The 24,812-nt window shown below is 52.6% G+C and overlaps 1 protein-coding gene across 1 annotated transcript in view; it reads left to right on the forward strand.

Annotated features, from left to right (window-relative positions):
* The first annotated feature begins 4,991 nt into the window (after positions 1-4,991).
* Positions 4,992-24,812, forward strand: part of LOC133356608 (ras-related protein Rap-1b) — a 61,588-nt gene continuing 41,767 nt past the window's right edge. The window contains exon 1 of the mRNA XM_061574233.1: positions 4,992-5,324. The gene's annotated coding sequence lies outside the window, so the exon portion shown is untranslated. The remainder of the gene's footprint in view (positions 5,325-24,812) is intronic.

Consider the following 24,812-nt stretch of genomic DNA (forward strand, 5'->3'; position numbering starts at 1 on the left):
CTTTTGAACAAAAGAATGAAGGGGGCGTGGGAGCGTGGCGGTGAGGTGTGGGAAGCTGTAAGCCCCAGGATACTTTGGGCTCGCCTTCCCATCAACCGGAGGTGAGGAGTGGTGGTCGTGGTTACTTATGCCCCCACCGAAGACGAACATCCGTGGAGGGATGCAGGCAAAGCCGATGAGTCAGATGCCTTCTATGACCTCCTGTCACAGGTGCTGGCTAAAGTGGCCACTCGGGACAGAGTCATCTTGTTGGGTGACTTCAATGCCCGAGTTGGTCATGATGCTGGCATCTTGTCTGGAGTGATTGGAAGGCATGGGCCAGATCAGCTCAATAACAACGGTAGGAGGCTGCTAGATTTTGCGCTGCCCATGGGCTTGTAATTACCAACACGCTCTTCCGGCATTAGTGCATCCACACAACATCATGGACGCATGCCGGGTCCAAGCAAGAACATCTGCTGGACTACATAGTGACGGACCAGCGGACGCGAGCCCATGTCCTTGACACCAGGACCTACCGTGGAGCTGATCTGCCCTCTGACCATCGACTAGTCATCAGTAAGATGCGCCTGCCATTCTTCAACTCCGGTGGTGGGTGTACACCCAGGACCCCATTCCAACCTAAAGTGGCCTGATCTCAGTTAGCTGATGAAAGTTGCAAGCGAGAATGTCATCATCGCTTGCAGCTGGGGTTGGCATCGTCCCCCACTCCTCCTGATGTCGAGGGTAAATGGGCGAGGCTTAGGACTGTGACTCATGCAGCGGCAATGGCCGCTTTGGGTACGCGGTCCAGACCTCCCCAGAAACCCTGGCTGACAGAGGAGGTGTTCAGGTTAGTTGAGAAAAAGCGACAGGCCCACTCTCATCGGCTACAGCATCCCACGTCAGAGAATGAGGAGGCTTACCGCAGCCTTCGCTCGGAGGTTCGGAGAGCCGTAAGGCGCTGCAAGGATGAGTGGTGGTCGCGGGTTGCTGAGGACATAGAGTCTTCCTCAGTGGCCCGCGATCACAAATCACGAATTAATTCCATCAAAAAAGTAACCTGCAGCGCCACACCTATTACCATCGTTAGGGAAAAAAAACGGTGATCCAATCTCCGACCCCCAGGAACAGGTTTGCAGATTTGCTGAGCATTTATGTGAGGTCCTGGGGGAGGGGAAATCCCTCAGCCAGGAAAACATCATGGCACAAAGTGGGGATAACCCTGCTGAGGCTGCGGTGCCTCAAATATTGGAAGAGGTCACCCCCTGTGAGTGGCTGGCTGAGGTGCCATCTGTTGAGGAAGTACTGAAGGCGATCCAGAGTCTGAGACTAGGAAAGGCACCGGGCAGAGAAAATCTCCCAAGCGAAATGCTGAGGGAGGGTGGCGTTTGTGCACAGACTGCCCTACATGACATCATAACAACAGTCTGGACCACTGGAAGGTTCCGCAGGATTGGAAGGATGCCCTGGTGGTCCCCCTCTTTAAGAAGGGGGACCACACAGACTGTAACAAATACAGGGGCATCTCACTCCTCAGTGTGCCGGGAAAGGTCCTGGCAAGGATTATTCAACATCGCCTTGCTAGGCACGCTGAGGAGAGGCTTGCGGAGCCCCATTGCGGTTTCAGGAAAGGACGGTCCTGCACAGATGCCACGTTTTCTGTCCGTCTGCTACAGCAGAGATGTAGGGAATTCCAACAAGACCTACATCTCTGCTTTATTGACCTGGTCAAGGCCTATGATACCATCAGTAGGCCTGGGCTCTGGGTTGTTCTTCGTGCTTTCGGAGTCCCTGACCCTCTGCTCACGATCATTAAGGACCTTCATGATGGTGAGCGGGCCCGGGTAAAACTACGTGGCTGGGAGTCAGAGCCTTTCCCTGTACACCTTGGGGTGCGGCAGGGATGTCCTCTGGCTCCCACATTATATTTAACATCTATTTTGACCGCGTAGTTCGTGAAGCCTTCAATAGCTGTACCGGGGGAATTTCCATTTGGTACAGATATAATGGGAGGCTGATCGATGCCCGGGTGCGATCAAGGGATGGCTCCCTATTGGTCAACCACGTTATGTATGCCGATGATTTGGTAATAGCTGCTCATTCAGAGGAGGAGTTGGAGACGCTGCTTCTGAGACTGGAGCGTGCCACTATGAGGTGGGGCCTTACGATCAGCCCCACCAAAACTAAGCACCTGCCTGGGTATTTTGTACCATCGGACACTCCACCCGCACAACTCCCAATCGGTGATGGGGCAGTTGTGGAGAGAGTGGAGAGTTTCCCATTCCTGGGCAGTGTGCTTATGACCAGCTCCAGTTTAACAGCAGAGGTCTCACTCCGAATCAGTCGAGCGGCAATATCTTTTCACCGGTTGCGTAACGCTGTGTGGAAGCTACCTGGTCTGTCGCTCCGCACGAAGTTTCAGGTCTTCTCGACCACAGTCATTCCATCCCTTCTCTACGCTTGCGAAACGTGGACCCCCCTGGTGGAGCATCTTCGCCGGTTGGAAACATTTAGGCTGGCCTGCCTGCGATCCATCCTGGGTTTAACCAGGCTGGATTGTGTGAGGAGCTCACAAATCCTTGAAAGATCTGGGCAAAGTCCCATCGGTGAGCTCCTCCGGCAGGCAAGGCTGCGTTGGCTGGGTCATGTAGCCCGCATGCCCAGCCACCGCATGCCTAAACAGCTTTTGTTCGGCCGGATCGAGGGGGCTAAACGGGCGCGGCACGGGCTATAGAAGAGATGGAGTGATGTGGTACAGGAGGACGTGGAGCTGAGTGGACTTGCCTATGACTGGTACCAGCGGTGTCAAGATCGGCCTCTGTGGAGGAGGCTCGTGAAGGATGCTACTGGGCAGTTGGAGGCAGTCGCCCTCCAACAACAACGGAGGGCGGATGAGCGACGCTCACAACAACGAGCGGAGCGCCGGGTGGCTTAAGCACAGCAAGTTGGTACAGTAGGGGGCACAGGTGGTACATCAGCCAGTCATCTTGGTCATCTCGGTCAGTCGACCCGTGGCACCTGGGTCTGCCCCGTGACCTCCTGCCAGCGGGCGTTCGACACTTCACGTGGCCTCAAGGTGCACTTGGCCTGGCACAAGCGTCGTGGTGACGTCACCGCCACTTAGTGGCGAATGGCGGTTGTTGTTGTTGTGTGTGTGTGTGCTCAGGGTGGGGGGTAGTGGACAATCGCTACGCTTGCAGAGTTTCGCTCCGCGGTTGTGGCACCACAGTTGCTGTAACGTTCTGACCCCGTGCCCCTACTGGAGATCTGTGGAAAGAAAGAGCTTCATAGCTCATCAGTGTTAATAAATATTCTGATTCAAGTTAAACGTTTCTTTGACAACGCGAGTGGCGCCGTGCTTTTGTATTGTTTGTTGATGTGACGTTCTTACCCGCCCCGATTGGACATCTGTGGCATAAATAACTTCATAGCTCATCGGATTCCTCCAGTTATAAGTTAATATTCAGATTCTTGCTGTTCTCATCAAGGAGCATAAAACAGTTGAACACGTAGCAGGCTTTTGCGACCAATATCATCCATAATCGAGGTTTTTTTGGGTTAGATCGCGTAAATGTGTCGTTAAACCCGCCAAAGCCAATTAGTAGCGTTTGTCACGTAAACAGATCGTGCCAATTCGTTACTAGTACAGCACGCCAGCACACAAATCTTGCTGTCCGCCTGATGATGCAAGTCGTAATTACTGGCGAAACGTCGTACTCGTATTGTAAATGGTGTGGATTTTCTCTGCAACACAACCGGCGTGCTGTACCAGTAACGATTTCGCACGTTCTGTTAACGTGACACTAAACCTTACTAATTGGCTGTGTCGGGTGGTGGCGGCGGGTTAAACGACACATTTAAATTCACGCGATTATAACCCCAAAAGAACTCCCCTGTGTTGTGGAGCATGAACCATCACGCCAACTGCGGCCATCCTCGCAGCAGCAGCAGCGGCGGCGGCTTTTGGCTGCCCCGCATCATCGCGTGGAGCTTTCAGAATCGCTTCTGCGGCCGTCTGGAACGCTCTTCCCTTCCGATGTTAGGAAGCCACTGGGAGCTTTGCTGCACTTTTAAAACACATTCCTGCGGAGGGAGCTGGTAGTAACGTTGGGCTGCTCGGTCAATGGCCAGGGTCAACGGCGGCGTGGTGTATTCCGCAAATATGGCCGACTGTGAGGGCGGGCACAAGCCGGCATGAGTAGGTTAAACGTTGAGTTTTATAAGGGCACCACGGAGTGACAAGCCCCTCCCCACCCAGCCCCACCCCTCCCACCCCCCACCCAGCCCCACCCAGCCCCTCTCCACCCTCCCCTCCCCACCCAGCCCCTCTACACCCTCCCCTCCCCACCCAGCCCCACTCCTCCCACCCAGCCCCACCTCACCCTCCCCTCCCCACCCAGCCCCTCTCCACCCTCCCCACCCAGCCTATCCCCACTCAGCCCCTCCCCTCCCCACCCAGCCCCTCCCTCCCCACCCAGCCCTCCCTGCACGACGGACGGACACAATAATCCCCTGTGGGCTGGTGTAACCAGGAGGTTCCTATCAGTATAATCATCATCATCATCATCTCGATTGATGAAACTCGTTTTTTTGTGCGTTTAGTGTTGTTCCCCCCCCCCGCACCCCCGATTAGCGCGGTTTGTCTACGTACGGTGCGAAAGAAGTTCAACGTTGTACGGTTTTCTAATTCTGAATCATTTAAAAGTTCCAACAGTGTTGGACTCTACCATTCTCTCACATTGACACCCCCTCCTCCCTACGCCCTAACGCCACAGTCGCCAGGGCTGCTTCACAGCCCAGTTTCACCCCCCCCCCCCGCCGCGCGTTAATGGTCTCGTCCCCGTAACGTCACCGCGTAAGTGACCTCGCCCAAGTCGTTGACGAGGGGGGGGGGGAGGCGTCAGTAGAGAAGCGAAGCGCGGGGCGGATCGACTCAAGAAGACCACCGCGGACCCCCCCCACCCCCCCCCCGGCGCGCGCGGTGTAATGGTCTCGCCCGGTGACGTCACCGCGCAAGTGACCTCGCCCAAGTCTCGGCTGAGGCGAGGATAGAGAAGCTCGCGGCGGCGTCTCCACCCCCCTCAGAGAGAGAGAAGCGACGCGAAGCATCGCGCGGGGCGGATCGACTCGAGGGAGAAAGAAACGCCATCGCGGACCTCCCCCACCTCCGCCGCCGCCGCCATCCTCGACTTTCTACTCGGCCCGCCAGAGCCTCGTCGCTACTCTTACCCCCCCGCAGCCCCAAACTACCACCTCCAACCGGCCGCCCCATCGCCTTGCTCCGCGGGTTCGCCGCCTCTTCGCGCTCTCTGTCGCTCGCTCGCCGTGTGCGGTAAAACAACGTGAGTTTTCTCGGGGCTCCCTCCCCTTGCCTCGTCGCCGCGGTGGTTGATGTTGTTGGTTGATGTTGTTGGTGGTGGTGGTGGTTGATGGTGGTGGTGGTGGTGATGACGGGACCCCGTAAAATGGCGGCCGCCTCTTCCTGGCCCGCCCGCCCGCCTCGCCTCTCGCTCTCTGTCTCTTGCTCTCCGTCTCTCGCTCTCTGTTCCTCGCTCTCTGTTTACTCGTCCAGCGTTTGGCGATTTACGATTATGCCCCGGCGGTTTTGTGGGTTTTAAAAAAACATTTTAATTCTGGGCGAATTCGTGACCGTGTGGGGTTGCGCGGTTTGTTGAGGGAGCGAGCGAGAGTATGGTGGTGGTGGTGGTGGTTGAAGTGGTGGTGGTGGTTGAAGTGGTGATGGTGATGGTGGTGGTTGAAGTGATGGTGGTGGTAGTGATGGTCGTGTTGGTGGTGGTGGTTGTAGTGGTGGTGATGGTCGTGTTGGTGGTAGTGATGATGATGGTGGTGGTGGAAGTGATGGTGGTGGATGTGGTGGTAGTGATGATGGTGGTGGTGGTTGTGGTGGTAGTAATGATGGTGGTGGTAGTGATGATGATGGTGGTGGTAATGGGGGTAGTCATGATGATGGTGGTGGTGATGGTGGTGGTGGTAATGGTCGTGGTGGTTGGTGGTAGTTGATAGTGGTGGGAGGGAGCGGTGGTGCAGCGGTTAGCGCTACGAACCTGGCGACCCGAGTTCGATTCCCGCTCACGGCCAACACCGGCGACGATCATCGGAACCGGTCCCGGGCGTGGTGCTGGTCACCCACCCCCTCGTGTGCCGTAGGCGCTCGCTAACAGCACTTGCCCCTACATTCTGTTAAGACTATGCTGGGGCATCTTTGTCGTTGGTGATAGTGGTGTTGGTGGTGGCCGTGGTGGTGATGACGGTGGTGGTTGATATTTGTGCAGCCCCACCCCAAAACACCGTGGCATTCTCTACGGACAAACTCCACGTTCGTGTTTGTGTGCGTGTCTGTGTGCGTGTGTGTGTGTGTCTGTGTGCGTGTCTGTGTGTGTGTGTGTCTGGTTTTATATGCGGATGATTGTTGTTGAGTTTACTCACACACAGGTGTTTAGCGGCCTACGTTTAAACCTTCGATACACCCATCCGAGTTGTAATAATAATTATTATTTTTGAGTTGTTCGGTCCCAAGTGTCTCGGGTGAGTTGTTGGGGTGAGTTTGGGAGGAGGGTGAATGAGTTGGATCGGTGGGGTGATTGGGTTGAGTGAGTTTTTATGGGTGAAGTCGGTGGGTCGGGTTGAATAGATGGGTGAGTGAGAGGGGGTGAGTTTGGGAGGAGGGTGAATGAGTTGGATCGGTGGGGTGATTGGGTTGAGTGAGTTTTTATGGGTGAAGTCGGTGGGTCGGGTTGAATAGATGGGTGAGTGAGAGGGGGTGAGTTTGGTGAGTTTGGCAGGTGTGTAAGTCCGTGAGTAGACGAGTGAGTTTGTGGACAATGTGAGTGTTGGTGAGCTTCAGAGGAGGGTGAATGAGTTGAGCGGTCGGGTGAGTAGGGTGAGTGAGTTCATATGGGTGGGACGAGTTGACGGGGTGTGTGGGATGGATGGGTGAGTGAGAGGGATGAGTTTGTTTGGCAAGATTTTGATTGAGTAAGGTGGACGAGTGGGTCGACGAGCAATTTAATTTGTTGGTGAGCGAGTTTGTGGAACGAAGCGAGTGCGTGGGGTGAGTTTGGGAGGAGGGGTGAGTGAGTTTATATGGGTGGGGTCGGGTTGACGGTGTGAGATGGGCGAGTGGGATGAGTGAGTGAGAGGGGGTGAGTTTGGCAAGTCTTAAGTCCGTGAGTGAGTAGACGAGTGATTGAATTTGTGGGTGAGTGTGGGTTGTGAGTTTGTGGACAACGTGAGTGCCTGGGGTGAGCTTGGAGGAGGGTGAAATGAGCTGGATCGGTGGGGGGGTGAGTGAGTTTAAAGTCGGTGGGTCGGGTTGACGGGGGGGGGGGGGTGAGAGAGGGTTGAGTTTTTGGCAAGTTAGTGAGTAGACGAGTGGTTTAATTTGTGGGTGAGTGCCAAACGTGTGGGGAGGGTCTCGTAGGTGTCGGGCGAGGTAGGTGAGTGATCGGTCGAGGTGTGCGAGGAGCTGGATGAAGTCGGTGAGGAGGGGAGGGGATTCCGTTTGAGCTGTCGGGGGAGGTTGCTCACAACTCGGGTGCCAAAGGGCAGGCACTGTAAGGACTGTGGCGAGGTGCTGGGCGAGACGTTTCCCTCACTCGGTAGGGGCACGTCATTTGTAAATACTCTACAGTCAATCTGGATTCGACAGTCTGCCTCAGCAGCAGATCATGCTTTCTCACCTGATGACGGACGCTTGTGTTGCGCCCGAAACGTCGTGATTTATTTTATTTTATACCTACGTGACTTTACCTACAGTCAAGTAACCCGTGGTTCTCCCTCGGTGCTGAATTCCCACGATGGGCTGTTCCTAATTATGGCTTCCATCCAGAAGACGTTTAGAGTACAGTAAGTTGTTCCCGTCATTGGTTCCAGGCTGGGTTCAGAACGGGTGGGTGGCGCAGGGCACGTCAGTTTTTCGAGGTCACAGAGGGCCTTGGCTCGTGTAGTATCTGGCATCTCCGGCTCTTGTGTGTGCAGTCCCCGTCCATCGGTAGTTGGGAGTGGGTTTTTGAGGCCCCTTGTCTTTGTGTTGTCGTCTCACTGCACACCTTCTCTTGCACCTGAAGTTATCGCCTCCCCAGGCTGGAGTTTCTGAAAGTTGGGTGGCGTCTTTTAGTCGTGACCCGCCAGCCCGCCTCTCAAAGGATTTCCGTCCGGACCACACTAATCGTAACTTTCTTTTGGCATTCACCTCAACTGGTTTTTCTTAAAGGAGGATCCCTCGTACCAGGCTTTAACGTCACCCGTAACTCCAGTAGTTGTTATTCATGAGAACAAACGATTTCCGGACAATCAATCAAATCGAACGTTTGCTGGAGCATGAAATTTGCCGACTCTTGCACGGAATTAAAAATGTACGAACCTCCCTTCTATTCCGTACTATAAATGCGTCGAGATTTTTGTTCATTTGAAATAAGCCGCGGGCAATTGTTCTTCCCCTTTGCACCAACCTGTGCGGTGATGTATGGTCAAAAATCACTGACGACCTACACAGCCTCCATCCAGCAGCAGAGTGACAAGGGGGCGGGGGGGGGGGTGCCCATATACGACTCCATCGTCATCTGGAAACATATACATCGCAGCACAGGTAGTGGCGATTACGTATCAAAACAAATGCATTGTGAGCTGCATTATTCCTCTCGCTTGGTGCGATCGTGGGGTCAGCTCGGCGAACTCCAGTTGACATCCCGCACACCCTGTTGGGTTGACAGGGTGTGTGGGATGGGTGAGTGGGTGGGTGAGTGAGAGGGGTGAGTTTGTGAGTCCGTGAGCGATTAGACTAGCCATTGAATTTGTAGGCGAGAGTGTGTGTGGGTGAGTGAGTTTATATGGGTGGGTCGGGTTGTGACAGGGCATGTGGGATGGGTGAGTGAGTGAGAGGGGTCAGTTTGACTCCGTGAGCGAGTCGACGAGTGGTTTAATTTGTTAAGGGTTGGGGTGCTTTTGTCATGACCCCCTAATGCCTCTGATCAGCCTCATGTTGAGAGGATGAGCGGGGCACGTGCTTTGTTTTTGTCTGGACGACAAGACTTGTCATCATCACCGACGAAGATCACCGCATAGCCTTAACAGACTGTTGGGGCAAGTGCCGTTAGCAAGCACCTCGGAAACCAATATCAATATCCGGCTATTCGCCACTAAGTGGCGGTGACGTCACTACGGCGCCTGTGTCAGGCCACGTGCACTCTGAGACCACGTGATGTGTCGAAGGCTCGCTTGACAGGAGGTCTTGGGACAGACCCCAGGTGCCCATGGGTGACTGACTGAGATGACCGATAGATGCACCACCAGCTGTCCTCCCTACTGTGCCAACTTGCTGTATTTTAGCCGCCCGGCTTTCCACTTGTTGTTGCACCTATGAACACCACCACCGCCACAACCACCACCCCCGATTTTACTCCCAAGAAGTTGTGTAGTATACCACGTGGTGATCTTCAAATCCTGTCCACTTTTATGATGATGTGCCTAAGTTAGCGACGACTGAGATTCGAAATGAGTTTTCTTCATCGACGGGACACAGTGCTGCCTGTTATTTGGCTGCGTGACTTTTTGGGTCTTGGATCCCGTGTGCTCGGCAATTGTTTTAAAATAAATTAGAAAAAGAGATCAAGCCGCGCATTGGCCATAATTAGTCGCCGTTCGTTATCAAGAGTGCGTCTGGTTCCTGCCACAGGGATGTGGAACTTCCACCGTTGAACCTTGAGCACGGGGTGCACGTGTGTGTGGGGAGCGGTAGTGTAGCGGTTCGCGCGCCGCGCCACGAACCTGCCGGACAGAGTTCCACTCCCGCTCACGGCAGAACACCAGTGACCTGTTCTCTGAAGCGGCCCTGGGCCTCCTCCCCTAGGTCGACTCGGGCCTCAAATGAGTTCCCGGCGCGGTGTGTAAACACCGCCCACTGGGGAGACAAAGGCGGCCGGGCGTGGTGCTGGCCACCCACCCCCTCGTGTGGCCGTGTCGGCCTTCATAGGTTGCGACCCGCAGCCGCAGCACTTGCCCCAACACTCTGTTATAGGCTATACCCGGGAGGGGGGGGGCCTCTTTGTCTTTGTAAGCGGTACAGTGGTGGGGAGTCGCAGTGCGCAGGGGAGGGGGGCGTGGGGGGGATGTTGCACTTTAAATGAAGTTCCTTCGCCGGCAGTTTGTGTTTGTTTGGTGAGAGGCCAGGATCGGGGTGGCCGGGGACACGCTGGTGGTGGTGGGGGGGTCTGGCCGGTTGAGCGCTTCGTTTGGGGGGTGCGGGGTGGTGTGAGAGGGGGAAGTTTCGATTTTAAACGGCTTCCGCGTTTCTCTGTTCCCATCACGGGGCCTCTTTCCAAGGTCCCAGTGCCGCCCGTCCGCCCCATCACTTCCCCTGCCGCGCCCCCATCCTCTCCGTTCTCCCAACCCCCGGAGTCCCACAATCTCTTCCCGTTTTTAACTCGGCCTGGCGGGCGGCCACAGCCTCGGTCTCCCTCTCCCCGCGCCGCGCGCCCGGAGAGCTTCTGGCGAAGAACCGTGGGCGTCGCTTTCCGCCGGATCTGTTGATTTTTTTAATATATATTTTAAACCGGAAGCGTCTGCACGCGTGCAGATCCCCTCCCCCCCCCCCGAGGAGGAGGGAGGGTGCCTCCGACGATGCCGCCTTTCGAAGGGAGCGTCGGCGCACCTTCGTCGCTTGCTCGCCGACGTTCAGCGTCTGCGACAACACCGATCACTCGCCGACATGGCGGGGGGGGGGGTTTGCCAGGTTAGATGGCGTAAATAATAAATGTGTGTCGTTAAAGCCGCCAACTACCCGACACGGCCGATTTTTTTCGTGAGGTTGTCTCGCGTAAACAAAACGCGCCAATCAGTTACTAGTTCGGCACTCGCCGGTTGTGCGTCTTGAGAGTCAAACGCGCAGCGTTTGCAATTCGTGTACGCCGATCTTACCCGTTAACAAATAAAACCTCCGTTGCGGATAATATCGGTCGCCAGAGCCGACTACGCATTAAATAACGATTAGCGCGTACCAGGCAGCTTCACTCTTGTGTACTCCCCCCCCCCCCCACTGAAAAGCAACGCAACTTTTTTGTTAATCAATGTGACCAGTTTTCTATAACGATTTAGTTCCTCCCCCCGCCAAATGCCGCATGATCTCGTGGTTTAATTTCAACTCCTTATCGAATCCCTCCCGATTTTTTTGCACGAGAGTTATCGCGGACGAACGGGCGGGTGGGCGGGCGAACGGGCGGGTGGGCGGGCAAACGGACGGAGCTCTTCTGCGTAAACGCGTTCAACCGTGAGTGGTAAGCGAGCCGAGTCGCACGGCTCCCTCGCTCTCGCGCCATGGATGCTCGCTCGTAGTTAAGGACTCTGAACTGCTGATCTACCCGGGTCAGTGGAAGGGAGGATTGGGCGACCCCCAGACAAAACAAAACCGCGCGGATAATGCAGAACACGCGCACGCACGTACGTAAGCAAAGACAAAGATCCCCACGCATAGCCTTAACAGACTGTTGGGGAAAGTACTGTTAGCGAGTTGCAGCACCTATGAAGGCCGGCACGGCGCACGAGGGAGCGGGTGGCCAGCACCACGGCCTTTGTCTCCCGAGTGGCGATGTTTACACACCACACAGGTACTCATTTGAGGCGGAGTCGACCTAGGGGATCCCCAGCACCTGTTCAGATAACCGTCACTGGTGTTGGCTCGTGAGTGGGAATCAAACTCAGGTCGCCAGGTTTATAGCGCGCCGCGCTAACTGCTGCACTACAGCTACCCATAATGCAGGACACGCGCACACACATCCACACGCGCGTGTGTAACTTATCCTATATACCAGGGGTGGCCAACCTGTAACAGAGCCAACAAGTAGTTCTACAAAGAGCGAGGCGTATGTGTGTGTATATATATCTTGACATTTTTAGGCACAGTACGGGAGACGTTCATTACCCTTTGCTGCTGTGATTGCGTGTTCTACCTTATGCCCCCTCAGATAAGAGCGGCGTGTGGGTTGGTTTAAAGAGGCGCTCGGGAGACCGCCGCTTGTTCCGCCAAAGACGCATTCACCGTGCAGCTGCGGCGAGAGAGTGTGCGAGTGAACGCGGTGGAACGCGGCTTATGTGTCTCAGTCGGTTCTCGGGAGTAATAGATTCACTTTGCCCACGTGCTCACGGTCACGCGGGCACCCAGTCTCTGACCCTCGACGAGTGAGGAGTTGCTGATACTGGAAGCGGCGCGTGCGTTGGGATTTTTTTTTTTATCTTCGCACGTTCCGTTGATTGAGATGGGATAACCCTCCCCGCGGATGATGAAGTCAACCGGAGTTTGACTGACATTTGTCGAGAGTTCATCGATGGTGCGCGATCGAATGAACGGCAGCATTGTCGCTCGTCTCTGCTGGGTGGCCGTTAATCATAATCCTCGCGGTCTGTACATTCCACATTCCCCTGGCAAGAGCCAGTTTTCTGCCACAGCGCGGCAACTGTTGAGACTTCTCCCAGAAGTGCGCACGTATGACCCACTGCTGCATGAGGGCTTCTGCCCGCTGTGCGGATCACGGAGGTTACGCGACCACCATCGCCGCCATGGATCGTGATCAGTCCGCTGCTAGATGAAATACCCCCCTCCCCAAGTTGCCGCTGCCCCTGTGCAACAAAAACCTCCCACCGCAACGTGGCGCCGTCAAGTTATATCAGCCCCCACCCCCCCGCAGGGGGAAACGGATGATCGATGATGGGTGTGGCAGTGTGGTTCCCTTCCATACTGACGCACACCACCACCACTACTCCCACATTTATTTATTTTTAAACCGACATTTTTCAGCAACCATAACCGTTGTTGGTGTCATTGCGGTGCTGGAGGGGGGGGGCGGCAGGGGGGGCAGGGAGGGGGGGCTCTGTGTTCGCCCGCCCGCGGGGGCCGTGCTGGTGTCCTGGCGCCTGCTATGTAGGAGGCTGGGGGGGGCTCAATCCCAACCCTGACGCCTGAATATTTGGAGTTTGCGTGTTTTTCTCCCCGTGGTCGCGTGGGTCCTCCGGGTTTTCCCTGCTGCTATCAATGCCCAAATGTTTAGCCACTTTCATCTTCTTGGTTCTTTCGGTAAAGTCACGTAAAAGGGAAGTAATAAAATAATAAAAATAAAACATAAAATAATTCTCACGACGTTTCGGCCACAACGCAAGCAGCCGTCCTCAGGTGAAACCAGGTCTGTCGAGGCGACAGCGTCCCTTCTACGTGACTTTACCGAAAGAACCAAGAAGATGAATCTCTGCAGTCACGAAAGCTTTAAATCGAAATTTAGCCACTTTGTTGAGCTATCATTTGTGGCCAGGTCGTTTTTGAACAATAAGTTAATACCTCGGTGGGCTTTGCCTGGTAGGATGGGGATGGTTTAGTTTTATTTGTATTTGTTCAGGCGATGTGTTTACCTTTCTTGTACTTTGCGCTACTATCGTGAGTCTGTATTGATTGTTTGGGACATGCTGACCCTGTGCCCCATCTATGAGAAAGAGCTTTATAGCTCTTCGGATTCCTCCAGTATAAATACACATTCTGATCTGATTCTGCTTCGACCGTTGTGGCGCTTCTCACGATTGCTTTTTGGGCCGGAGCCGCAGGCTAGCAGCGGAGTGATTTTCCGGGTCATGCCAAATTCCCCCCCCCCCCGCAGAGTTCCTTCATCCATTAACTTGTTTTTCAGAAGCGACCTGGCCACAAATAATAGCTCAACAAAGTGGCTTATCATGTGCAAATGTATTTGCACTGGAGAAATCCGATGAACCGTAAAGCTCTTTCTACAGATGTCCAGTTGAGGCGAGTCAGGAAATAGCTACACAAATCACCATCCCCATCCTACCAGCAAAGCCCACTGAGGTTGTTAACTTATTGTTCAGAAGCGACCTGGCCACAAATAATAGCTCAACAAAGCAGCCCATCATTTGGAAATTTATACACAATATATTACTATTTACAACTATTTTTATTTGACCAGGTAAGGCTCACTGAGCGATTATAGCTCTTTTTCAGCAGCGACCTGGCTGTCACAAATGATAGCTCAATGAAGTGGCTTATCATCACGTGGAGATTTATAGCAGGTTAAATAATCCAAATAATCTTTCCGCACGTTTCTTCTCACTTCTTAACAACGCTTCCCTGCCGGCGCTCCACCAGCCCACACTTGTTGTGCTGGGCTGCTTGAGTTTTCTCGCCCCCCTCCCCCCCTCTGATTTTAGCACGGTTGGCTACGTGCGAAAAAAGTTCAACATACCATTTGTCTTATTTTACCAGGTAAGGCTCCCACCATTGAGCTACGTAGCTCTTTTTCAGCAGCGACCTGGCCGCAGCTGATGGCTCGACGAAGTAGCTTGTTGCGTGGAAATGTGTAGCAGCCAAAGACACTAATCATGTGTTGATTATAATGTTAGAAAAATCCACGCGACCACCGGGAGAACGTGCAAATATACAGGCGTCATGGTTGGGATCGAACCCACGACGCCCTGTATACCGAGCGAGGTAGTTAACATCTCGTTAACCTGTATGGACACATACACACTCTCATTATTTAAGGAATACATATATTTTTTAGTGATTTCATGCTCACATCTCCTGTTTACAGCCCTGAGACCATTAGTCAAAAATTCCACATTCCTATGGCAGGGGCGAGCCTTTTCAAATAACAACCACTTGATCTTCTCTACAAAGCGATACCTGCTTCTGCGTTGTTGACCCTAAAGCCCCCCCCCCACCCCCTCGGTTACCGATCCCAGGTTCTCTTATGCGACTAATCGGGCAACGAATTCCCTCGGCTCTTGCGTTCCCACGTGTGCCGCTGGACGGGAGGTTGCTTGGCAGTGGCTTGGCGGTGTCGCTGGCGTCGTTGGCCACGTGGCGCTGGGCGCGGCTCGCAGCTCCCTGTATCTGGCGGAGGTGGCAGGATGTGTTCCGGGGTAAATCTGCCCACGCAAGGGGAGTCGGTTACAATTTGAATCGCGGTTAATCGAGCCAATTATTTGACCACGTAAGGCCCCACTGAGCTGTACAGCTCTTTTTCAGAAGCGATAGTTCAACGATGTGGATTAATCATGCGGAAATGTATCGCGCCAAGTTGATTCTAAATGTGGAGGGAAAGACCGCAGGACCCAGAGAAAAATCCACGCGATCACGGGAAGCGATAACAAGCAAATTCCAAATATACAGCAGGCGTCAGGTTTGGGATCGAATCCCATGACCTCCTGTATACCAGGCGAGGTAGGTAACATCTCTGTGGGGAGAGATGCACGCAAACTCCAAATATACAGCAGACAGGGTCAGGATCGAATCCACGGCCTCTATACCAGGCAAGGTCGTTAACATCTCCTCGCCACTGTGGCGCCGGTCCCACAGTCCACTGACTGCTTGTGCCACCTCTCCACCCGGGCCCGCCTTCTGTGCGTGCGCGTGTAAGCGATGCTTCCATTTCGTTGACCAAGATCGAACCCCCGGCACGCTCTCACGACCCACGCGCGCATATAGCCGTACGTACAGCATGAACCCTGCAGGTCGCGTGGTCCGTGCAGATCATGCAGTGGCGTTGCCTTGGGGATGACCGGGACCAAACACAACTCTGCAAAGGAGATGCCGACGGGCGAGAAAGCCGACCCGGGGGAAAAACGCGATGCTAAAATACAAACGATAGGGACCCTTGACTAAAAGTGCTCTACACCCGTTGCTTTGTGACACGGTGCGTTATCTCTTGCGACAGACGATCCAACGGAGAAACCTCGCGGTGCGGTTTTTAACCCGTTGGATGTCGACTACCTCTTGTGTGGGGGGGGGGCCTGACTCTGAGCCCAGGAAGAGGGCAGTGGCGGGGGAGGAGAGGGGGAAGAGGTGTCTTGCCTGGGCAGGATTCTTGAGCGCGTTTGGGATGGGCGGGGCGCGTCGGGAAGCGATGTTTGTTTCAAACTTCCACTGAAACAAAGCGTGACGTAGCCTCGGCGCGGCTGTGCCGGCTTCTACTGCGTTGGGCCAAAAGGACGGGGCCTTGGGGCGCCGCTGTCGAAATCCACCGGTTGCTTCTCGTATTGTGAAAGCCCCCCCCCCCCCCCCCCCCATTGCTGTGTAATTACGGAGTGTTAATACTCGCCCGACCTGCTTGTCGATGACTACATCGGCCATTGCCAGGCATCTCGATTGTTGTGGGGCGACCCCGCAGTTGCGTTGCCACCGTGGTGGCTCTTGACCCCACGGTCACGTGAGCCCGTGGTGGTGTCGTCATCGTTTCCAAGGTCGCACCGTGCAAAAGAAGTGCTAGTTAGTAGTGTTCATTAGGGCGCTGTCTTTCCGACAGCTCTGTTCTTCACCTGAGGACAGCTGCTTGCGTTGTGGCCGAAACGTTGTGAGAATTTTATTACGTGTTATTTTTATTATTTTACTTCCCTTCTATGTGACTTTACCGAAAGAACCAAGAATATGAAACCCTGCAGTCACGAAAGCTTTAAATCGAAATTTAAGTGCTAGTGCGTTTATTTAATTTTAATCATTGGCTCAGAAAAATTGCAATTAAATTAAGAGTAAATTAATTTGTATTTGTTGGAAGCCCAGTTTAAATCTCATTGGTTATTCGTTTTTGAATCGTGACACGTGTATTAAGAAGCCGGCTCTGGTGACACGGTCCATCCGACGGGCCTGGACCGTTACTCTTCACTTGCTGGCTTTTCCTGAAGATGCTTGGCGCAGTTTCAAGCGAATCGCCGCTATTTGCCGAGTTTGGTTGTGAAAATCGTACGTCAGCTCACCGGGTGAGCGAGCTGGAACAATAAACTAAACTCAACAATTTATTATTTTGCCAGGTGTTGTAAGGCCCACCGAGCTTCGTAGCTCGTTTTCAGAAGTGACCTGGCCATCACAAAGGATAGCTCAACATAGTTGGCTTGCCATCACGTGGATATTTATTGCGGCAAAATAATCTTAAAAGCACGCTGTCGATTCTAAATGTGGAGGGAAAAAAAACCGGAGGGCCTGGAGAGAAAAAATTCCCGCGACCACGTGGACAATTGGCGCGCCATCAAACTCATTTTGCCTCCGCGTGACGAACTACATTTGTTTGGCTCTGTCGAGTGCTGGGGGGGGGGGGTCCTTCCGACAGAAATGTAGCCGGATCACTTCTACGTGGCCTCACACAATACAATCAATGATCGTGTGATCTTGGCTGTGAAAACCCACGAGTTGAGTTAATACTGCTTTGTGTGTGTGGTACTGCTTTTTGCGATGAACGGCGGAGGGGAGGGGGGGGGACGACCCCCATGGTCTAGAGCAGTGGTTCTTAACCCTTGCTGCAGCCTTTGTATCCCTTGGGTTCTCTAATTTAAAAATAAGTAATATTTTACATAACTTCTTTTTTAAAACACGCTTTAATGAAATGTACCGTACGAGTAATGGCAGAACTCCACGACTCCAGGAAGTGGCCCCGAAGTTTTCCCTAACGTAAGGGACCGTGGTGATTTACAGCCAACGTCAGTTGAGCGTGGACAATTAGACCCAAGCCGAAACATAACATATAAAAAATAATGTTTAAAATATATATTTTTGTATGATACAATATAGTATTGCCATCAGTTTGACATAAGTATACCAAGTTTGCAGTCGATACCACATTGGGAAGTGGGTTATAATTGAGTTACAAGATTTGAGGATACAACAATGACAACAACAGACAGATTGAGTTAATAAAAAGCGTGTAAAAAGTGTAATCGTAATATGTACATAGGGGTTGATGAAACTAAGTAAGTTGTAACCTATGTGCCCGTGCTTAATATTTGCCTTTTCGATAATTTACCTTCTAAAAAGATCTGGCCATGTCTCGCACCCCCAGGAGTGGGCGTGCACCCCAGGTTAAGAACCACTGGAGCAGATGAAAAGTGTCCCTTAGCCCGTAGCGTCCAGTAAGCCAGCAGAACTTGTTTAACAAAACCCTCGCTTTGCCAATGAGACCCGGGTAAGGCCCCCACCCACTTGAACAAATGCCGCCGCAAAAAATATTTCTTCTGGAAAGCCGGCGGGCTCGTAAGCAACACTTATTTATTTATTACGCGGAGACGCAGAACGGGATTCTGCGTGAGGTGTGCGTTTAACCAATAATCCTCCACGTCGATCGATGCGTAAATTAGTCTGTAATCCGGTTTGGATTTACTTCGTCAATAAATGCAGGTGTACATCAGGGTGCCACGTCGTCTCAACGAGTTAATTAATCGACATGCTTCTGCGGGTGGGGGGGCAGAGAAGGGGCACGATTCAATAAAAAAACCAGCTACTTTATGTTTGCCTGGTTTTATGCATTTCATTACCTCACGTGAAACATTGGCGTCTGTAATAAGCATGTAATTATAAGCGACTAGGAAATTACTCTTTTCTTCTGCGCGTGGCATGCTGCCGTGGTTGTTCATGACTTGGCTCACGACTCGCTCCTATCCCAGAGCTCCACCCGTATCGGTTCAATCTCGTGGCGTGGCAGTCGACGACAACGGGGCAAGTTTTTTCATTCCCACCGACCCTCTCCCCCTGGGACACTGTGAGGTTGTGGATTCGATCCCGACCCTCGTGCCTGCTAATATTTGTTGGAGTTTGCGTGTCTTTCTCCCCGTAAATGTTAACTAACTCGCCTGGTATACAGGAGGTGATGGATTCTAGCCCAACCCTGTGATGCCTGTTGTATCTTTGGAGTTTGCATGTTCTGCCCGTGGTCACGTGGATTTTTCTCTGGATCTTCCGGATTTTCCCTCCACAAATTACTCACTAGCTCAGTTATCTGGTAAAATAAAAATTGTTTAGTCAAAGTTTTAAATAAATTTGCAGTTTGGGGTGATGTATCCAGGTGTCATCAGGTAACATTTCAGCATTGGGATGTTTGTCCAATACCCGGTTTCAGTGCGTGTGGGTTTTTAATTTGGCTATAAAAGAAAACCCAAAGAAGCCCACTCAGATCAGGGGCGGGGGGGGGGGGCGAGCGAAACGTGCAAACTCCGCACGCATGGGAATTGAATCCACCCCGGGGTCACCTTCCGTCTGCGAGGCACCAAAACCCGTTATCACTGCTCCACGCCTCCCTGCCTTCCTGCCGCAGATACGTGGCGGCGTGGGTGGGTGGTGGTTGAGTGGTTGGGTAGTTGGATGGTTGGGTGTGGGTGGTTGGTTGGATGGGTGGTTGGGTGGGTGGGTGGTTCGGTGTGGTTGGTTGGGTGTGGGTGGTTGGTTGGGTGGTTGGTTGGTTGGGTGGTTGGATGGTTGGTTGGTTGGTTGGAGGGTTGCGTGGGTGGGGTCGGTGGATGGTTGAGTGGTTGGATGGTTGGGTGGGTGGGGTTGGTGGTTGGTTGAGTGGTTGGATGGTTGGGTGTGGGTGGTTGGTTGGTTGGGTGGTTGGGTGGTTGGGTGGGTGGGTGGGTGGTTCGGTGTGGTTGTTTGGGTGTGGTTGGTTGGTTGGGTGGTTGGTTGGTTAGGTGGTTGGTTGGTTGGATGGTTGGGTGGGTGGGGTCGGTGGTTGGATGGTTGGGTGGGTGGGGGGTGGTCGCGCGTAACTTCAGAGGATCCCCTGGAACGACATTTGACCAAATTTGGTTGGCGCGAGCCTTCGCCCCTCGTCCGCGACCACGGCTTTTTGTTTTTCCTCTCTTTTTCTTTTGCCTGCGAACTCTTCTTGCAAAATACCGTTAGGGAGAGGTCCATCGGGGCCTCCCGGGGAGGCTGGAAGGAAGTGCGGTTATCTCGGTCACGCACACACACACGCCCCCCCCTCCCACTCGCCAATTACAGCAAGCGCTGCGCCCATTACCGCTCGTTATCGGCACGGCGCACCCAGCGCCCCCGACCCTCGTTGTCAGTGGGCACCGGTGGGGGCAGCGCTGGGACGCGCCGCTCGACGTGGCGCCCACACGGTGGCTAGGAGATGTTAACCATCTCGCCTGGTACGCAGGAGGTCGTGGGTTCGATCCCGACGCTGACGCCTGCTGTATATTTGGAGTTGCACGTCTCTCTCTCTCCCTCCCCGTGGTGTTCTCACGTGGAATTTTCTACGGGTCCTCCGTTTTTTTTCTCCCTCTACGTTTATAATCGACGTCACGCGTTTCAGACGATTTGGCTCCTGCAAGATATCGCGTTCCGCGGGGCCCCCATCGGCACATCAAATATATTGCGTCTCGCGCTGCAAACACAAAGAAAAATGGCTCCCTTGTGCTTGTGCCCGCGATCGGAGCGTGCGTTCACGTTCTCGCGTCACGCTTACACAATCGGAAACAGCCCGCGCCGCAGAAATTGTCATTTGGAAATGTTGCAACTGAACATTGCCCACCTACAGAAACCGTCACTTCTTTTGTGGCTGTGTGAGCCCATTTTGTCACGTTACCATTCTTTGTTTGTTATAAACCCTCCGCGCGTCCCCCCCTCCCCTCAGCTCCTCACTCTTTGCGGGGATGGCACATTCCTCGTCGTTTGTACGTAGTTGAGCGTCCGTCTTCTCGGCGCGGGAGAGACTCGTGCGTGCATTCTGTACCCGGTGTGGTGATGTCACCCGGCATGGGGGGGGGGGGAGTTATGGGGAACGGCTGATGCAGTGGTCACAGTCGGTTGCATGGTGATGGTATGACTCTAAAATTATTTTGGTTGGTTGCTCACTCTACTGCGGGCTGAAGAGCTTCCCCCACAGGGAGGTCTTGGCGGTGGGGGTGGTATTTGGTCTACTCGTCCACATCGACCAGTCTCCTCTCGGCTTGGGGTGATCTATCCACACTTTTCCCCACCGCGCGCGGCCTGCCGATCCACTGCTGCGGTGTACTCGGCAGAAACTTGCCGCCATTGTTTTGACTGCCGCGCCGGGAGATGGAAAACCGGCGGCTCCTGCGTTGCATGTTCAGCGAGCTGATTGACTAACCGTTCGATAACTGTTGCATCGTGGCAGCTGCCTTCGTTGCTCGCTTAACAAGCTAAACGCGTTGTGGTTCCTGATAGAAGTCTCTCTGTGCGCACCTCCCATTTTGGCACAGTTGGCTATGTACGGTGCGAAAGAAGTTCAATATACGTACATAATCACCCTGTTTTTTTTTCATTCTTGTCACTGTTAATGCAAAGACAGTGACCGTAACCACCGCTAGTCGATTATGTATGTTGAACTTCTTTCCGCGGCGTACGTATACGACTGTTTTTATCGAAGGTGCGGGGGAAGGACAACAAACTAACACACAAAAATCAGTATAGAAATGAGTTTTGTCAATCTTGATGATGATTTGAAAGTGCACGTAGCTCCCAGTGGATGCCTGATATCGGAAGTTGGAGCGTTCCAGGCGGCCGCAGAAGCGCAACTGAAAACGCGCGATTCGGTGACTACCTTTGTTTGATGGCCAGCCAGAAAGCCACTGCTGTTGCGAAGGGATGACCGGAGTTCGCGTGATGATGGTTTATGCTCCTTGACGAGATCAGCGAGGCAATTGTGATTAATTTGTGTTTTGCGTGTATCGAGCGCAACCTTGTACCAAGTGAGGAAAGTCTGAGTGGGGCTTCTGCTACTGGTGGGAAGCTGCTGGAGGCATCGGCTTCCGGGGAGGCAGGGGCCCATGCCTCCATATCTTGATACCCGCATCACAGAGCTCGTGAGCCCCACCCTGCAGGGCCGTGAATTGTTACTCGTCGCCACGCCGGGCGCTCCAAGCTCACCGGGGACGGGGTAACCGGTTGGAGACGAAATCGGCGCAGTCTTTGATTTAATTTGCGGCGACGACCTCGTCGCACCTCATGGCCGCCGCATACTCCGGGTGCGTAACCAGGACCCCGGGTCGACGACAGTGTTAAAATAAGAATGTCTTACCCCCTTTCTTGCAATAAGACAGGAGTCGTGTTAAGATGTTCAAACGCCAAATCCGGAACCTTTGGCAGGGAATCAAGACTGCGTTAACCACACGCGCACTTGTGGCAAAACATGCAAACAAACATGCGCTGATAATAGTCCGTGCAGTGTCTTTGAAAACTGATCAGCCTGCACCAGAGACAGCGGCCTTCTTCATGTCCTCGTCACACCACCAGTGTGAGAGCACACACAGTGCCAGAAGGCGAACGGTCACAAAGACGATGCAAGTATCAGAGCATTTGTGGCTCGGTTTGAGCAGTGATGTCTGTTGGACCTTTGACGCCAGTATCAAACATGATGAGAAATAAGAATGGGTTTTAACCTTTCTTGCGAAAAAAACAAGTTGTGTTAAGATGTTCAAGTAACAAATGGAAACCTTTTGCAAGGAATCAAGTCTGCGTTGACCACACACAGTATAGTAGAACGTCGGAGATCGAACGCACTAGAACTCGAACAAATCAGTGTTCGAATGGCCTTCTGGAACGAATTAAGTTCGATCTCCGGGGTACCACTACTCGTGAGACTAGGCCATAAAGAAGGCTGTCTCTTGTGGAGGCCAATCAGTTTCAAGGACAATCCATAGATTATCAGAGCATGTTTTGTTTGCATGTTCACCACAATTGCGTGTGTGGTCAGTGCACACTTGATTCCCTGCAAAAGGTATAATCTATTTGGTTTTTGAACATCTCAACACAACTCCTGTTTTATTGCCAGAAAGGGTAAAAATAAAAACCTATTCTTATTTTTCATACTTTGATACTGGCAAAAATGGCCCCATATAAAAAAAAAAATTTGGGAGAAAAATCCTGCACACGCATGGATTCTGTGCCTTAACGCTTTTCCGACACGCGTATTTCGTTTTGGGCAGCGCTTCATTGGCGGCACGGAAGCCCGTTGAGCGGCCGTCACGACGGAAATGCGGTGGCCTTATACGTTGGAAGTTGCAAAAGCTGTGTGGTTTGTTTTTGGCTCCGGTTTTCTCAAAGAATTTGTCCCCAATATCAACTCAACGTTACGCCAACGTCTAGTTGATATTTGAATGTCATTACGGGAATTGCCGTGCCAACCCACACCCCCCCCCCCCCCCCCCCATTTGTGAGGCCTGGTTCTCAGTGGAGCTGGGATGATTAGTCGGTTTTAAGTCCGTAAATTGGCAGCAATTGCGATCCATTACATTTTAAGTTACAAAATCAAATATGCAAATGATACATCAGCAGCACAGCCTTCTGGGACTGCAGGCCCAACTGGACCCGTTTCGACATTCGGTGTATCATCAGCAGAGTGTCAGGCTTGCTTGAACCAATATTTTTGTACGTGAAAATGGCAAACTCCCCTCACCCCGCCTCTCACATCCTGCCTACATAGAACGGGCAGCGCTGTGCGGTTGATGCGAATGATGTCACTAAGCCACGCACGCTAACCTCCAGTCCAGTGGCACATTAGTTGGGGGTGCTGGGGAAGTTAGAGATGATGACGATCCCTCCCCCCCTATTTACAGGTATCGCCCCGATTTCTACGAATGTTCAGATGACGGAAATTTCCCCTGAAGGCAATTGACAAATTATGGACACGTTTAGATTTAACGGAATCGAATTTCCGCGTTTTATTACGAAATTTGACGAGACAAGTGTCGTAAGATCAAACTGCGTCATGGTAAACAACTAAAGTATTTTACAAAGTAAGGTCCCACTGAGATGTATAGCTTTTTTTCAGAAGCGACCTGGACACAAATGATAGCCCGACGAGAAGTGGCTTCTCGTCACGTGGAAATTCACAGCAGCCATATCCTCTAAAGGCGTGTTTCTAAAATGTGGAGGACCCGGAGAAAAATCCACACGACCACAGGGCTGAACATGCAAACTCCAAATATACAGCAGCAGGCGTCGGGGTCGGGGTCAAACCCCCACCACATCCTGCAAGGCAGGCGAGGGAGTTAACATCTCACCACGTGGCACCCGGTATCCCTACAGTGCAACAGGAACGCCTCCACGTGACCTTTCCGATCGCAACACAAGCGGTCGTCATCCGGCAAAGGAGCCGGCCTCTAAAGGCAAACTGTTTATAAGGGCTTGGGGATGGGCGTAGCCCAAGTGCACCAACAACAGCAGGAGAAGCACGGGCGGTGCACCAGTGCCAATGCAGCAGCAATGCCAATGAAGCAGCAATGCCAATGAAGCAGCAATGCCAATGAAGCAGCAATGCCAAACGCTGGGGATGCCGGGGGGGGGGAATTAACTCTGGGAAAAACAGACTAGTACCCTGCAGATATGATGGAATAACCATTATCAGTTAAGGTTTTTCCTGGTTATTACTACGTGACTTTACTGAAAGAACCAAAGATTGGATTCCTGCAGTCACGAAAGCTTTAAATCAAGCAGCAGCAGCAGATCTGTTGGCGAGTTCCCTGAAAAGGTGACTTTTTAAAACTAAGTATTATTTAATCCGTTTAATATAAATGTTCTTTATTTATTTTTATCTATATTTTTGCATTGTGAAAAGTGTATAGATTAGGTAGTAGTTGGAATGACTGAATTAAAATCCCTCTTTTCAGAAATAAGTTAATGGGAAGAGCCATTTTACTTTACGCGTGTTTTTATTTCTCAGGAACACGCGTCCCTTCCGTAAAATCGACGTTATACCTGTAACTTCCTCGTGTACAGGCACTCCTCTACTTACGAACATTCGACTTAAGATCGTTCAGAGGTGTAAACAAACCTCTGGACCGTTATGTTCTAGTTGCCTGTTACAACCGAGAGTCCATAAGTTCAACCGCCGTTTAATAGATGGCGGCGGTGGCGGTGGTGGCATCTTCTTCTATAGAACATGAAGAACTAGTGGCATCTACATCTGCAGAACGTTAAGATCCAGTGGCATCTACATCTACAGAACATGAAGAACCAGTGGCACCTACATCTGCAGAACGTGAAAATCCAGTGGCATCTACATCTGCACAACATGAAGAACCAGTGGCATCTG

Source organism: Lethenteron reissneri, chromosome 54 (genome assembly GCF_015708825.2).
Source record: "Lethenteron reissneri isolate LAM-NWPU_2019-01 chromosome 54, ASM1570882v1, whole genome shotgun sequence".
In the NCBI taxonomy this organism is placed as follows: Eukaryota; Metazoa; Chordata; class Hyperoartia; order Petromyzontiformes; family Petromyzontidae; genus Lethenteron; species Lethenteron reissneri.